The following is a 17,794-nucleotide window of genomic DNA, read 5'->3' on the forward strand; positions in this document are numbered from 1 at the left end:
TCAGTACACTACACCTCTCACACGTGCGCGCTCAACGGCAACGGCAACGTTGTTCATTCTGCTTTTCTACTACTAGTGCTGTGTAGTGCACTGAGCTTTGCAAGCGGTTTGGTAGTGAATCGTCGAATCTTACCGCGATCGGATCGTTTGGCTCACAGCTCTTCTCACCGCCGCCGCAGCCGTAGTAGAACCGTAGTGCAGTACTAGAACGATCGCGTGCGCGAGTTCACGACTCAGGCAGGACTCAGCAGCGTGTTCTTGACTTAGTCGACTAGTAGTGGTCACTGTCCGTGTCATTCGACAGCTAGCCATCGCGGGCCGCGGACGTGCTTTGGAAATTCGGTTCCTTCCACCCTCGGTTCGATTTAGTGTTTCAGTAGTTGTTTGTGTGCGTGTGTTTTCTTGCAAGTGTGTATGTTCTAATCGGTTCTGACCTGGAGACATCGTCGTCGGTCGTCGTCAATTTTTCCGGGAATCTTAATTGCCAGTGACCCGCAGAGGGCAGATGCATTCTGAAGCAGTGAGAGTGGGGATATAAAGCAGCAGTTCCTGGTCACCGAGCTGGTCAATCGTAACCTGACAGGGAAAGGATCCGTACGCAGTTGGTGAATTTCTTCGTGAAAATAATTTGAGGAAAATTTATGTGAGCAATTTTGCGCTTTCCTGATTTTTTGTGAAGATTGTTTCGTGCTTGAGAAAACGCAATACCATTTTTTTAGTGAAAATTTTGCAATTGACGGATTAACCTTCAACCTTAAATGCAAATCGAGAATGTCAGTGAAATTGCATTCTTTCAGTGATCAATCAGCAGTTACAGTGGAAACAAGCCGCAGCCAAAATCAGTGGACGAAACTAAATTTAACGAAAAAAAATTAGAAAAAAAGGATACCTCTTCAGTGAAACCTGTTCCCAACGCACTGCAAACCTCGCGATCAACAATTTTTCGAGGATTATTCTGAACCCAGCCTGCCGTCAACAAGCACCAAGGACCTGTGCTGAAATCTCGCACCTGAAATTGTGAGTACACTATTTTTTGCTCACATTTTTCCCTCGAATTATTTTTGGGTCAAGATTTTCTACAGGCACTTGAACTGCAAACGAACGAACGACTTGAACGAGTCAATGGGCGACAAACCGCCTCCTTTTCTGTGGCGCACAACAAGCACTGCTGACATTGGCCATTTTTCTATGGACAAAATGAGCAGTCGTGAGCATTATTGCTGCGCGCGGAGGAATCCCAAAACAAACGCATGGACCAGATTATCACCTCTCATTTTGGCGCAGCAGAGGTCATGCGGTGGTGGTGTGTTTTTTTGTTTGAACATATTGCACTTGCTGTGCGGGATGATGCTTGTGGAGCATGCTGAACAACTGTTTAGTTTTTTTATTGAGCATGTTCAGATAAATGCTTTTACTGGGATCCCACTTCCAAATAGTTTTTTTGTGTATAATTTTTTTTATTTACTGATTTTTTTCAGTTTTTAAATAATATCAATTTTTGGCCATTACAGAATTGAATAAGATTGGTCATAAATCCGGTGATGAACACTTGTTTCGAGATTTTCGAAATGGTGAAAAATTTTAGCATACCAAGCTGGTACACGACAACTGTCAATTTTGAGTTTAGGCTCTGCGATTTTTCTCCTGGCCGCCATCTTGAATTACATATTCCCGAGTCATTTAAAATGAAACCGTGGATCATTTTCGAAGAAAATTGATCATCACTTTAAAATATTTTGTATTAAATTAAATTTAACAAATTTTAGCACCAAGAGGGATCAGCATGTGCCAGGTGTTGAGTTCTTCAAGGCACTTTAGAGAATATTCGATCTTAATCAAATGCTGTTAAAAAATTACATAATTTTGTGGTACAATCATTGACAAGTTGGCAATCAATGACTGATGACGAATTCCATAACTTAACGAGGAATGGGATAATCGTTACCAAAAGAAATCAGCATGTGTAGGACACTATTCTAAACAACTTGTTGAAGGAATTTTGTCAAAATATTTAAAGCGACTCAAAATTTATATTATATCTTTGAACGAGAAATCATGACCGTGATGGAAGTCTTCACGTTAAAGCCTTGAACGAGAAATCATGACCGTGATGGAAGTCTTCACGTTAAAGCCTCTAAGACCCAGTCGTTAGACGGGCTTCTTTAAAAAAAATCCAAAGCGCTTTTTTGAAGAAACTTTGAATCTTTATAAATAATTGAAATGATGAACTGTTACATTTTTAGAAAATTCTCAGATATGATTTTTAATTTTACTTGATTTTTTTGTGACGTAAATAAAAGAACAAATTGTGGCGTCAACTTTGGCTCTATGTATAATTAATATCCCCTGCCTTTTATGTTAAAATGAGCTTGCAGTTTTTTTTATTTCCCATATAACGCCTTTGACTTGCTTTGTTGCGACTCAAAAGTAAGTTAATTAAGCTCATATTAAAAAAAAACATAAATATTTGAAATATTATATAAATGACTGGAAAGTAACGATAAACAGCAAACAAATAAAAGAAAATGATTAACCTCCTATAAAATTGGCTAAACCTACCAATTGAAAACAAAAACTTAATAAGGCAAATAAGCGTTGAATGCGCTTGCGAATAATGTAAATAAAAATTAATAAAAAAAAACATAAATCAAGAAAAGTAAAGTTATTCGTTGAACAAAATTTGCTCAAAACTACCTCATAATAAACACAAAAAATGCAAATTTTGGAGTGGTAGGTAGGTTGAGAGCATTTTTGGTGTACCGTCATCAGAGGTGACACAATTCTGAAATTTTTATGACCCACTCTCACCCCCAGACCCAATGTCACTCCTGATGACGGTATTCTACTTTTGTTTTATTTTTTTGTTAAACTGGCTTAAAAAATCTAAATTTTATAGAATACTTGAAAAAATAAGGTTCAGAGTTGTAAAATTTAAAGTAAATGTTTCATTCTCAGTATGCTGACAAATGACCACCTTTGGTTTAGAAATGCGTACCTTTTGGCGTCTTCCAATTTCAAACGAAATAGTACATAACAGAAGATATTACAAAAAGGTAATTTTCCAAAAGGTCTTCATAAAATGAAAAAAATGAAATGCACCAAAGTGTCCAATTTTATTGAAAACGAGCATTGAACACTGTAATCATTTACAATCGATTGTCCAAGATATCTTCAAATTTATATATTTTATATATATTACTCATATTTTTGATGTTTCATGATTTTTGGAATTTATTTTACTGTTGACATTTTTTAGCCGTTTGGTATTGTTTTGCAGAAAATAATAAAAACTGAACGAGATGAAAGCTGATTAAATATAAATAAATTAATGAATCTGAAACAACAGAAAAATAATGTTATTTAAAAAAACGCTGAAATTAAATTCTGGAAATTCAATAAAAAAAATTTGCTGCTCACGAAAGCTAAGATTGAAAGTGAAACCTGATGATTCCATTACTATTAATTATTTATTCAGATTTTATCCCGTTTCCTTTAACTATTCACGTTGCAAACCAGGATAACGCGCCTGTTGGGCTGAGGCAAAAAAAAATGTCACGTTGTTTAACCGCCGATGCATAGAACCGGTCCTCACGTGCGAACTGCAACGACACCGCGGTGGAAGCACCCTCCGCGAGAACCACGACGACCAAGTCGACTCACATGTTATCGATATGATGCACTACACGGAGGGAAGCAACGATTATGACATCGAAGCATGACTGGGTGGAATCGATCGACTCGACTCAACTCGACTCGACTGCATTTCAGTAAAGATGCACCCCGACGGGGATGCACCTAGCTGCAACGATTTTTTTTTCGCTGCCTTTTGTTTTGATTGCATAGTTGTGGAACAGGTTAAACCGTCTATTAATAGGTGCTTAAAGAATGTTTCGACTGAAACGCGCCGCGAGGACGGGAGCAACCAGTCTGTTTTGCATAATTTTCAACGGTGATTTTTTTGTTTGAGCTGCATTACTGTGTCAGTAAATTCAATTTATGATTGTTTGCTTTGACTCATTAAGGTAGTTAACTGAATTGAAACATCTTGTAAATTAATTTTAACAAGGATCTTATAGGTCTGATTAAAACAAATCAATGAAAAAGAATCGAATACAATTTTTCAAGATTCTGCTGCCTTTCTTGATGTGTTTATTTGCTTTCCAGCTCCATATTGACCGATTTCGACAAATACGTCATTCGGACCTGCTTAAATGAAGCCATTAGCAATATTGCTAAGTGAAAAGCAATCAAAAATTGTTTACCGAAAAACAACCCATCAGGGATCAATTCTGCATTGATGCACTGCATTAATGTTTTGAACTAATTTATCCGTTTTCTGGATCCTTCTGTTGCCTCTTGTTGGGCAGAAAAGGATTTTTGCATCTCACCATTACTTAAGAATACAAATACCGTAAGCGTACGTAATGCTGGACATGTTTCCCAAATGGGAGAACGTTTTCAAATCAAACTTAAAAGTAACTGTTTTATACATGAAAGTAATCAAACATCAATCACCTTCGGCAAAACGAGTTGCCACTTTAATTATTTGTTCAGTTTCAAGAAAAAAACATGTGTCCTCGTTTTACGAAAGTTATTTGATATTTGAACATCATTAACTTCTTCCAGAAACGACCACATAAATGTGTCATTTGGTTTATTTGCTTAAACTTTCCTTTTGGGTTGAGCGAAGAAATGATGATCTGTTATGTATTCTTTTGAAATCTCTCAGTTTTATGTACAAAATACACAGAGAGGCGTTTCAAACATAAAATAAGGTAAATAATGCGAAAAACTTGCAACAAAAACAAGCTAAGTGACATCATTGTAACTCCATTTGTATAAAACAGAAAAATTAAGTAACTTAAAGATCAATACTACATTTGGCAAAACTTTATTCGTCACTACGAACAAAGTGATATTGAAAGGGAAAAACAAATCTCGCAACACGATGCTAATAAATTCTGTCTTCTTGCAAATCAACATCAGAAGACGTCTCCGCAAGGTTCAACTCAAGCACTCCTTCAAACCAAACGGACTTTGACTCTTGACCCAAGCAAACCACCTCCGACAATAAAAGGCTTAAGATTATTTGTTTTGCTTCAAAGCAAAGTGCGCTGCAATGGCGTTTCTTGCGCAAGATCTAATCCCTCGTGCCAAAACACGCGGAAAATCCTCCAAAAAATGAAGGAAGCAACGACGCAGAACAATAATGACAATCGCGCCAATTGATCCACGTGCGTTGCCTTAAAAAATCGATCCGATGTCTTTGGGGGGGCAGTTGGCAATCAACAAAGAAGCCACGAAATTCGACCTTCCCCCCCGCCGTTCGAGCTGCCGGCAGTAACCTGCTGTGGCCACTTTGGAAATTACCAATAATTGTACAGAGCGCCGTGATTGGATTATGTGTTTTACGAGTTTTCCTCTGTCTGCAATTTGGCCAATTGAGCCACATCGATTCGATTCGACGCTGGTCAGCAGGCTTTTCCAGCTCGTCCGAACCGATCAGCTGATCCTGACGTCAGGAAATTGCACAATGGCTGCGATTTGGCCTTGAAAAGTCCAACATATGCTGACATTGAGTCGGCTGGCTAACATATGCTGCCACGCCGGTGTCGGTCGTGGCGTAATTGGAACAAGGGATGTTGCAATTGTTGTGGAGGAAGAGGAGGCCCTTTTAGTAGAGTTGGTAATAAGTAGCAATAAGTGAGGTGTCTAAAGAGTGTTAAATACTCGAACCAAACCAAGCATGAAACGGCTGAAGGCGCGTTAAACAAATGGGCTTGCACGAAGCTCGCGGTGGGCAGTGGTGGCGATTAGCGCGGCTGACACGCGGTTTTGCCCCAACTCAGAATGCAACACTACTTGCCAGCAGCTGGTTGCAAACTGATGGACTAATTTCGTGGGATTGTGCAAATTCTGATCCGATTGCAATCGACACTTGAAGCTTGTCCGATATGTATTGAACTTGAAAGCCAAACCACACCGGTAGGCGAAATTTTCCATCGTAGTCAAGTAACTGTGCCTTAAGTACTCGGCGGAAAGTTTTACTTAGCCGGCGCTTTGGGTTGGGTAAGTCCCAACTAATCTGACTCACGCAGTGCTCATTTGCTTTTGATGCTTGCGTGTCTGCTTCCGGAAGCAAAGGCGCGATGAAAGTGAAACTGTGGAAATCTTTAGGACAGATTGAACCAAGCTTTTTGCCTTCCTCACTGAGGTAAGGCTATAATCCTGCTCGAAAAATGAACTTTTGAAAAACAGCTCGTAGACCTATATTCATGTATACCTATCGACTCAGAATCGAAAACTGAACAAATGTCTGTGTGTGTGTGTGTGTATGTGTGTGCGTATTCTCCTTGGTGCTCAAAATTCTTGCCAAGTTTTCTTGGCACTGGCTGATCCGATTTGAGTCAAATTGGTTGCATTCGATCCGGTTTGGTGCCCCATACTGCACTATTGAATTGTTTGAAGATCCGATAAGTAATTCAAAAGTTACGTATAAAAAAGTGTCAGAGTTGCGAATCGGATCTCACATAAATGCATGTAAACTATGTCCAGAACCATCACCCGACCCATCGTTGGTTAGGTTATCAAAAGACCTTTCCAACGAGTCCAACATATTGAAGATCTGGCAACCCTGTCTCGAGTTATGACCACTTAAGTGATATTTATGTACTTTTTTGATGCCGGATCTCACTTAAATGTATGTAAACTATGTCCGAATTCATCATTCAACCCATCGTTGCATATGTAATCAAAAGACCTTTCTAATGAGTCCAATACATTGAAGATCTGGCAACCCTGTCTCAAGTTATGACCACTTAAGTGATATTTATGTACTTTTTTGATGCCAGATCTCACTTAAATGTATGTCAACTATATCCGGATCCATCATCCAACCCATCGTTGGATAGGTAATCAAAAGATCTTTCCAATGAGTTCAATACATTGAAGATCTGGCAACCCTGTCTCACGTTATGACCACTTTAGTGATATTTATGCACTTTTTTTGATTCCGGATCTCACTTAAATGTATGTAAACTATGTCCGGATCCATCATCCAATCCATCGTTGGATAGGTAATCGAAAGACCTTTCCAATGAGTCGAATACATTGAAGATCTGGCAACCCTGTCTCAAGTTATGACCACTTTAGTGATATTTATGTACTTTTTTTGATGCCGGATCTCACTTAAATGTATGTGAACTATATCCGGATCCATCATCCAACCCATCGTTGGATAGGTAATCGAAAGACCTTTCCAATGAGTCCAATACATTGAAGATCTGGCAACCCTGTCTCAAGTTATGACCACTTTATTGATATTTATGTACTTTTTGATGCCGGATCTCACTTAAATGTATGTAAACTATGTCCGGATCCTTCTTCCGACCGATCGTTGGTTAGGTAATCAAAAGACTTTTCTAATGAGTCCAAAACATTGAAGATCTGACAACCCTGTCTCAAGTTATGACCGCTTAAGTGACATTTGTGTATTTCTTTATTGAGAAACAAGCCTTACCTGACAAACTTCGTTCTGCCTTTATTCGTTTGTTGACGTTTTTGACTTTTTTGCTTATTCAGCCTCCTGTGATCAAAACTTGATTTTATCCTTTCCCATACAATCGGCAAATTTTCCGGAATCGGTTCCAGAGTGGCCAAAGTTGTAACTTTTAGGCGTAAGAACCTTTCTTGGACTCACGAACTTACCATACGAACCCAACGCAACAAAGAGCACCTCGATCGGACGTTCCGTGTTGAATTGATTCGCGTTCCAAAAAAACCATCGACATTTTGTATATATATATATATATATATATAGAAGATAGATAGAATTTGTGTCCAAACCCATCATATCACCAAATCGACGTCGTCGTGCTATCTTGTCGCACCCGCCATTTCGACGTTCCGAGAAAAACGCGTTTTAATGTTTGACCTTGAATAAACAAAAACTAGAGCACGCAATGTAAACAATAACAAACACGTTTTGTTTGGCTGACCATTTTGTGCATTGTCCCAAAGTTTGGTTGAAGTTGGTTGCTGGTGTCCCGAGTTATAATTACAAATGTTTACGGTAGTCTAGCTTGTACGTGCGACAAACGCATCCTGACTTTCCTGGCCTGAAATCCCTTTGGCCTTTTGTCGCACTTACATCAATTTTCATGGAGTGACAAGATAGCACGACAAGATTGAAATTACTTTCATATGTAAAGTGACAAAAATGCACGGAGTTTTTTCGGTTTTTGGTGAATATATCAGGATTGAAAACGAATTTTGGGGATCTGTGAAGGTCAAAAGGTGAGGCATTGTGAGCTGCACAAAATGGCGTTCTTAACTCAATTTGGCCCAAAATGCACGTACGACAAGTTAGCACGATGGCGACGAAATGTTAGTAAAACGTGAGGAAGGCAACAACCACATAGGTGGATTAAGTTAGTTTTTAAAGGTTAATTTACGTCTTTTTAATGAATCATGGAAAATATTGCAGCAAACTCTCATTTTTGTGGAATTTTTTAAATTTTGTTTTACATTCCATTGATAATATTGGTAATTTTGACAGCTCGTCACCTGTGTGATACCTCTTGATTTGTCATTTGTCAGCTATAACAAAAACAAATAAATGTGGTGACAAACCATTTTTGAAACACTGGAATTTTACGGAAATTTAAAGGTACTCTAGAATCTACTTAAAATTAAAGCAAAAATGTGTTCTTCAAAAAATAATCTTCAAAATTAGCAGAGGCTAGTTAGTAAAATACTCCAAGTCAATCTCCTGATATAAAATTTTAATTTGAAAAATTTAGCTCATTGTAATTTTTTTTCGGAATTTACTTAAGGCTGGTACAAATATTTTTAAAAATTTTTGTCACCCCCCCCCCCCTTCAAAATTGGCCCGAAAAATCAGGGGGCAAAAAAAAAATTTTACAATAAACATCAAAATTTCAATGAAAATTCAAGTGCAACCCGCTGAAATCAAATTAAAATACATTCTCCTGCGTTCAAAATCATTTTTAGCATGTTTGGGTTTATTAAAAAATCTTTAGATTTTTTGAAAATTTTCGATGCAAAATCTTTTTTTTTCGATACAATTTTTGTTTTTGACAGATCTTAGATTTTTTGAAAACTAATGATTGCAAAACAACTGCATTTTAAAACACTTTTTTCATTTAAGTGTGAAGACTATGGCTTGTTATTTAAATTTTTATTTTTTTGCCCCCCCCCCCCCCCTTGACCTCGGCCAGGGCCGAGGGACAAAAACTTTTTTAAATATTTGCATCGGCCTAAGCTAAATTTAAGATTCCACTATCCTAATTTTATAGATTTTTTATAAATTTAATTGGCTAAAATGACGAAAAAGAACTAATGTTTGTTGTTGTCTTCAGTAAAGGAAAAAAATTAGTATTTGAAAAAGTCTAGGCAAAATTATTGCGCAATTCCCACTAACTTGGACTTCGCACTAAATTATTGCTATCGAACGAACTATTGCGACTTGTCAAACTGCCTTGGGAAAATTTAAATTTCCTAAAAAATGATCAAAGAGCTCGCTTGTTTTTCAGCTGTCAATTGCAATTTTAAAGTGCGAATGTCCAGTTTGGTGGAAACTGCGACTGGCAGTGTAAACAAACAATTACTGGTTGCCTAGTTTTTCGAATTTTTGTTGTCAAAAGTGCGAGAGAAAACTGCGGGCAAAATCCAAGTTACAGTGCAAGGGTCAATATATGTAGAAGTTTATTTTTTTAAATATTTGTTATTCACAATTTTAGAAAAATAATTTTTTCCACAAAATGCCAAAATAGACAAAAGTGAACGATGCGTTACGTTTGTCCAATTTGTTGATTTCTCCGGAACATTTTTGCAATGTTTTAAAAGAAATTGGTAGGTTTTGCACAGATCTATAAAACGCTTTTTAAAGCTTTCAAAAAAAATGTATGGTTTAAGAGAAATCACCGAGACAAAAAGCGTAACGCCATCGCTTAAAAAGAGGTTTCTTTGTATTGTATTTTCAACCAAATTGAAATAAAAACCTCATTTATAACCAAAATATAAAAAAAAACAATTTGACAGATTTATAAATAAAATAGCTCCATCTGTATTCCTTTCCAATATTATGAACATCGCTTTTTAAATTTCTTTTTGAAATTTAGAGTAAAAAAACGAAACTATTGGCACTACGCCCCCCGGGGCATGGCCTTCCTCTAACGTGGGATTTCTGCTCCAGCGCCTCTGACGAGACAGGAGAAACCGGGACCGACGTTTTACTTCACCATCCGATAGAAGCTCAGTGGATAAGGCGGGAATCGAACCCGCGTCTCATAGCATCATCGGGATCGGCAGCCGAAGCCGCTACCCCTGCGCCACGAGACCCGAGAAATTTAGAGTAATTATGACAAAATGTTACACTAAAACCCCGGTTTACGCTCAGGCGTCACGCTTTGTATTTCGTTGATTTCTCTGGAACGACGCAATATTTTTGCAATCTTTTTAAAGCGATTTATAGGTATTGTGCAGATCTACAAATTGTTTTCAAAAGAATGTAAAAACATTACACTGTTTTCGAGAAATCAACCAAACAAAAAGCATAACGCCTGCGCGTAAACGGAGGTTTTGGTGTATTTGTAATGATCAGTATCTGAATACTTAATGTGTTATGACTTTTTTTACGTCTGCTTCCAAAAAAATTTGTAAAATCTTGGAAATTGTTTGATGTAAAAAATCCATTTTGAAATACACTAAGGAGCAATTTGACGATGCCGAGCTCCCGTGGTCTAGTGGTACGGGTTTCGCTTTGTAAGCGGAAGGTCGATGGCTTGAAACCCATCTGGCGAGGCAAAAGGGGTAGGTGGCGGTCGAGAGGGGATTTCGGCTGCTGCGGGAATTGATTTGTCAAGCCCCAAGCCTCCCCAAAACCCATCACATCCAATCTCTCGGACGATCTGTTGGCGACTAAGTCTGAGCGTTGAAGAACTCTGCAGCAATACACAGAGAAGAGCTTCAAATGCTACTTTCGACTCGGTCACATGCTCTCAGGCAAAATTCGAGCTGAAGATTGGGCTATATGATCGGTAACGATCTCTAGATGGGTCAAAAATAAACGAGATTTCCCCTCGAATAAACGAGTTTGGGGAATGAGAGGGGGCAACTGCTCGAATAATTCGTCAAAAACTGTCTCGCTCAAACAATAGCGCTACGGAAGACGATCGTTCGGCAGGCTGTGTATAGCAGCAAAACAGAAAACCTGAGAACAGATCATACTACAATAGATACGCAAGTGTCGTAGTGGTCCGTGTCTGTTCACAGTAAAAAAAAAAAAAAAAAAAAATTGACGATATACAGTTAAACCTCGCATAGTGCGCAGGCGTTACGCTTTCTAATTTGTTGATTTCTCAAACACGACACAATATTTGTGCAGTCTTTTTCAAGCAATTTGTTTGTCAATCTACAATAAGCTTCAAAAACATTGCAATAGTATTACAGTTAAACCTCTTTTTACGCGGTGCGTTACGTTTTTTTTCTAATTTGTCAAATTTTCTGTAACGACGCAAGGTTTTTGCAATCCATGCGAGGTTTAACTACATTGGTTTGAGTTTCAAGGCATTTTGTGGTACTTACCTAATTGCACGAAAAATCTCTAGCCCCAATCATCATACTTTTCTAATCTAATCTAAACCTAACGCAGTTTTAGAGGGCATCTTGGAGAATGCCTTAGGTTGAAGTCCTAATCATCATACATTTCTCGAGATGTACCGTGACATTTACATTTACATGAAATTTGCGAAATAAATAAATTCATGAATAATAACTCATAATAATAACAACCATAAAAAAATTGCAAAGACTTTATCATAAAAAAAACATTTATACATAGATTTCATAAAATTGCCAATTAAAACATTATGTCTTAAATATTGGCCTTGAACTTGTGCTGATATAATCAGTTGTGTATTGCACAATCAGCTCACTTTTGAAGTGCGTTTATTTTTAACTGCAATCGCTTTAAGTCAACAAGCTCCCTCTTACATAACTCCAATATTATCAAATTAGCTGAATATTATTCTAGAAGTAAGTCTCCTCCCGTAGAAACAAACCAGGGAAACAAACGACGAACCCCGCCCAAGCCGCTTAAACACGCTGTCTACCTTTAAGCTGCGTGACGGAAACTGCTCGCAAGTAGCTGCCCGTTCATTAGCAAATTATTTGTACTAACCGTCACACCCATCATCATCAAGCATCATGATCATCGCCACAGCCATCAATCTTATCAATTCTGAACCCCCGTTGGAGACAGCTCAGCCGTTTTCACTGCACTCATGAGGGAGATTACTTTTACGGAAGGGAAAATTTCCACATTTCCCACACCCAGCAACATTGTAAGCCGCTTGATCTAAGCCGTTAGCACGAAACCTTCGCAAAGTGACTCAGTTACACACTTTCGATTTCGCAACCAGCTCCAGCGCAGAAGATCTACTGACCTGAAGACGAGCTTCGAAGGTAAAACGGAAAGAAGACATTTCTTGCAGGTAAATCTTGCTCACCGAGTCTTCATTCACCACAAGGGTAGGGCAAGGCAAAAACAAAGTCGATGGGTGACGAGGAGGAAACAGCAATAAGAAGAAAAACATATTATCATAATTTATTATGATGCCCCTCCTCATTCAGTGTACTACTGGGGAGCCACGCTGCACTGACGGTGGGGCGGTAAGTGTGCAAGTGGATCTCAACCCGTTGCCGTTGCGGTATCACGCATGATCAGACATCGCATCAGACGGCTTGTCGGTTTTAAAATTTCCATGAAATAAACATTAATCTCACACCCGTGTGGCTCCAATAATCGATCGGATGAAAATAATTCAATTTGGTGGGTTCGTCGCTTGCGCAGCACAAGTCTCTGGGGAGAATTTCCGCTTTGCGCGATTCTCGCGCGCAAAAACAACTTGATAAACTTCCACTTTTTCGAGCAACGTTTTGCTGTCAAGATGATTCGCATAAGAAGATTGGGCCTGACAGGAGTGCGATAACTGCTCGCGCCTCACGTGCTGTGCCGCAGTCAGAAACAATATCAATTCGGAGAAGAGCATCGTCGCAGTAAGGTAGGTATACTTTGTCTCGCCAAAACTCTCCCGATTCCAAACTGATGTTCAACTACCCTAGAAGAAACCTCCAGAAATCTGCGGCAGAAACCAAACAAGCCAAGAAGGAAGGTATGTGAACTTATTAATTCAGTTATATCGCTTCGCGTCCCCACACTCCTTTCTCCTGAACTGTCTACCCAACTGTAAAGAAGTGAGATGCGGCGCAGTCTTCATGGGTGAGATTTTCTTACATGGCAATGCATCTTCGGCATGCGTGTTGCGTTGAGTTAATCATCGTTTTATTGCATCTTCGCGGGCTTGTTGAGAAGAAATTCACCTTGAGTCACTGCTAAGGAAATGCTGTTTTTTTACTGCTTCCCTCGTTGTTCGCTTCCATTATTATTTTCGTTGAGGCGTATTCTTTCGCTGCCAAAAGGTTGCCTTTTGACCTCCTACCCGCGCGAAAATTGGCATGCGTTTCAGTATATTTATGGGCGACACACAGCGCCGCCACCGTCACGTCGTGCTGCTGCTGCCGAGTTGAGTATGCGATCATAGAGGAGCTGTTAATCTGACTTAAATGTGAACCGAGTCAAAGCACCCCTGAGCAGCAGCAGCGCCGCATCAAGATGAAACAAGTTCAAGAGGGTATTTTCTTCAACGATCCCAATTTGTACGAGCTGATTTACGGCCAGAACCGCTGCGGCGGATCTGGCTCACCGGCCTTCGACCAGCTGAAACGGGGAGGTGACATTCATTTGCCAATCGACACATGCAGGTATTCGACAATGGCGTGGATATTTCACGCCGTGAGTTATGACCTGATGTATGATTGTCGAACGACTTGGAGAAACATTTGAAAAAATAATATTAAATATTTTTTTCTCTGCTAAAAAAAACAGAACATAGTTTAAGTGGTTTAAGGGTCACGAAACTGTGTTGCGACCTCCATCAATTAGAAACTATTAGGATAGTGAAAACTGTTTGGTTTGATAAACTCACATTTATTTTTTTTTAAACGTGTTCAACAAAAACAATTTTAGACTATTGGCTTTATAAAAAAAAAGTTACTTAATCCACCTTTAGGTGGTTGGTGCCATCCTCACATTAATAAAGTCAATACATTCAGTAAAAAAATAGCAACATTCCCCCTTGACATGTTAAACAAATCAACTTTGTTACTCATTTCTTTTGATAGGGTTCGCAGACCTTCAATATTTCTGGCTTATCGGCAAGGTCTGATAAAAAACTAACTTAATCCACCTGTGTGGTTGATGCCTTCCTCACTTTTTACCAACAATGGGTAATATGAGAGGTTTGGACACATATTTCAGCTATTTTTTTTAGGTCCAGAAAAATAAGTACAAAGATATAACTTAAGTTGTCATAACTCGAGACAGGGTTGCCAGATTTTCTATTATGTGGACTCGTTAGAAAGTTCTCTTGATAACCTAACCAACGATGGGTCGGATGATGGATCCGGACATCGTTTACATACATTTAAGTGAGATCCGGCTTAAAAAAAGTACATAAATATAACTTAAGTGGTCATAACTCAAGACAGGGTGGCCAGATCTTCAATGTTGTGGACTCTTTGGAAAGATCTCTTGATTATCTAACCAACGATGGGTCGGATGATGGATCCGGACATCGTTTACATACATTTAAGTGAGATCCGGCTTCAAAAAAGTACATAAATATCACTTAAGTGGTCATAACTCGAGACAGGGTTGCCAGATCTTCGATGTTGTGGACTCGTTGGAAAGGTCTCTTGATAACCTAACCAATGATGGCGGGTCGGATGATGGATCCGGACATTGTTTACATACATTTAAGTAAGATCCGGCTTCAAAAAAGTACATAAACATCACTTAAGTGGTCATAACTCAAGACAGGGTGACCAGGTCTTCGATGTTGTGGACTCGTTGGAAAGGTCTCTTGATAACCTAACCAACGATGGGTCGGATGATGGATCTGGACATTGTTTACATACATTTAAGTGAGATCCGGCTTAAAAAAAAGTACACAAATATCACTTAAGTGGTCATAACTCAAGACAGGGTTACCAGATCTTCGATGTTGTGACTCGTTGGAAATTTCTCTTGATTACTTAGCCAACGATGGGTCGGATGATGGATCTGGTCATCGTTTACATACATTTAAGTGAGATCCGGCTTAAAAAAAGTACATAAATATAACTTAAGTGGTCATAACTCAAGACAGGGTTGCCAGATCTTCAATGTTGTGGACTCTTTGGAAAGATCTCTTGATTATCTAACCAACGATGGGTCGGATGATGGATCCGGACATCGTTTACATGCAATTAAGTGAGATCCGGCTTCAAAAAAGTACATAAATATCACTTAAGTGGTCATAACTCGAGGCAGGGTTGCCAGATCTTCAATTATGTGGACTCGTTGGAAAGATTGCTCGATTACCTAACCAATGATGGGTCGGATGATGGATCCGGACATCGTTTACATGCATTTAAGTGAGATCCGGCTTCAAAAAAGTACATAAATATCACTTAAGTGGTCATAACTCGAGACAGGGTTGCCAGATCTTCGATGTTGTGGACTCGTTAGAAAGGTCTCTTGATTACCTAACCAACGATGGGTCGGATGATGGATCCGGACATCGTTTACATACATTTAAGTAAGATCCGGCTTCAAAAAAGTACATAAATATCACTTAAGTGGTCATAACTCGAGACAGGGTTGCCAGATCTTCAATGTTGTGGACTCGTTGGAAAGGTCTTTCGATTACCCAACCAACGATGGGTCGGATGATGGATCCGGACATCGTTTACATGCATATAATTGAGATCCGGATATATGTGAAAACACATTTTTATACATAACTTTTGAACTACTTATCGAAACTTCAAACAATTCAATAGCGATGTATGGGACCCTTAACCAAGTCGAATGCAACTGGTTCGATCAAAATCGGTTCAGCCAGTGCTGAGATAACTTGGCAAGATTTTTGTACACATACATACATACACACACACACAGACATTTGTTCAGTTTTCGATTCTGAGTCGATATGTATACATGAAGGTGGGTCTTCGAGCTTTTAATAAAAAGTTCATTTTTAGAGCAGGATTATAGCCTTACCTCAGTGAGGAAGGCAAAACCTATTCAACGATAGTTTGCATGGAAGATTCAGACTATCACAATATCTGAAATCCGGCCTCCAAGAATTGTATAAATAACATTTAAGTGCTAATAACTTTTGAAAGGGTTGTCAGATCTTCGATGTTTTAAACTCATTTGAAAGGTCTTTTCAATACCTTTCTGAAAATGTATAACATGATTGGTTTTCTTGCAAAAAACACCCTTTTTACAATCTGCCGGACAAACGCCAAAATCGTTCTTTTTGGTCGGTCTTTTTGATCATTTTGGTCATTTTGGTCATTCTGGTCATTTTGGTCATTTTGGTCATTTTGGTCATTTTGGTCATTTTGGTCATTTTAGTCATTTTGGTCATTTTGGTCATTCTGGTCATTTTGGTCATTTTGGTCATTCTGGTCATTTTGGTCATTTTGGTCATTTTGGTCATTTTGGTCTTTTGGTCTTTTGATCATTTTGGTCATTTTGGTCATTTTAGTCATTTTGGTCATTTTGGTCATTTTAGTCATTACAGTCATTTTGGTCATTTCGGTCATTTTGGTCATTTTGGTCATTTTGGTCATTTCGGTCATTTTGGTCATTTTAGTCATTTTGGTGATTTTGGTCATTTTGGTCATTTTGGTCATTTTGGTCATTTTGGTCATTTTGGTCATTTTGGTCATTTTGGTCATTTTGGTCATTTTGGTCATTTTGGTCATTTTAGTCATTTTGGTCTTTTTAGTCTTTTTAGTCATTTTGATCATTCTGGTCATTTTGGTCATTTTGGTCATTTTGGTCATTTTGGTCATTTTGGTCATTATGGCCATTTAGGCCATTTTGGTCATTATAGTCATTTTGGTCATTTTGGTCATTTTAGTCATTTTGGTCATTTTGGTCATTTTGGTCATTTTGGTCATTTTGGTCATTTTGGTCATTTTAGTCGTGGGTCTCGTGGCGCAGGGGTAGCGGCTTCGGCTGCCGATCCCGATGATGCTATGAGACGCGGGTTCGATTCCCGCCTTATCCACTGAGCTTTTATCGGATGGTGAAGTAAAACGTCGGTCCCGGTTTCTCCTGTCTCGTCAGAGGCGCTGGAGCAAAAATCCCACGTTAGAGGAAGGCCATGCCCCGGGGGGCGTAGTGCCAATAGTTTCGTTTCGGTCATTTTAGTCATTTTGGTCATTTTGGTCATTTTAGTCATTTTAGTCATTTTGGTCATTTTGGTCATTTTGGTCATTTTGGTCATTTTGGTCATTTTAGTCATTTTGGTCATTTTAGTCATTTTGGTCTTTTTAGTCATTTTGATCATTCTGGTCATTTTGGTCATTTTGGTCATTTTGATCATTTTGGTCATTTTGGTCATTATGGTCATATTGGTCATTTTGGTCATTTTGGTCATTTTGGTCATTTTGGTCATTTTAGTCATTTTGGTCATTTTGGTCATTCTGGTCATTTTGGTCATTTTGGTCATTCTGGTCATTTTGGTCATTTTGGTCATTTTGGTCATTTTGGTCTTTTCGGTCATTTTAGTCATTTTGGTCATTTTGGTTATATTGGTCATATTGGTCATTTTGGTCATTTTAGTCATTTTGGTCATTTTGGTCATTCTGGTCA

The 17,794-nt window shown here is 38.7% G+C and overlaps 1 protein-coding gene across 1 annotated transcript in view; it reads left to right on the plus strand.

The window, feature by feature from the left end:
• The first annotated feature begins 129 nt into the window (after positions 1-129).
• Positions 130-17,794, plus strand: part of LOC6049340 (lysosome membrane protein 2) — a 69,208-nt gene continuing 51,543 nt past the window's right edge. The window contains exon 1 of the mRNA XM_038262035.1: positions 130-1,017. The gene's annotated coding sequence lies outside the window, so the exon portion shown is untranslated. The remainder of the gene's footprint in view (positions 1,018-17,794) is intronic.

The sequence above is a fragment of the Culex quinquefasciatus genome, chromosome 3, assembly GCF_015732765.1.
Source record: "Culex quinquefasciatus strain JHB chromosome 3, VPISU_Cqui_1.0_pri_paternal, whole genome shotgun sequence".
In the NCBI taxonomy this organism is placed as follows: domain Eukaryota; kingdom Metazoa; phylum Arthropoda; class Insecta; order Diptera; family Culicidae; genus Culex; species Culex quinquefasciatus.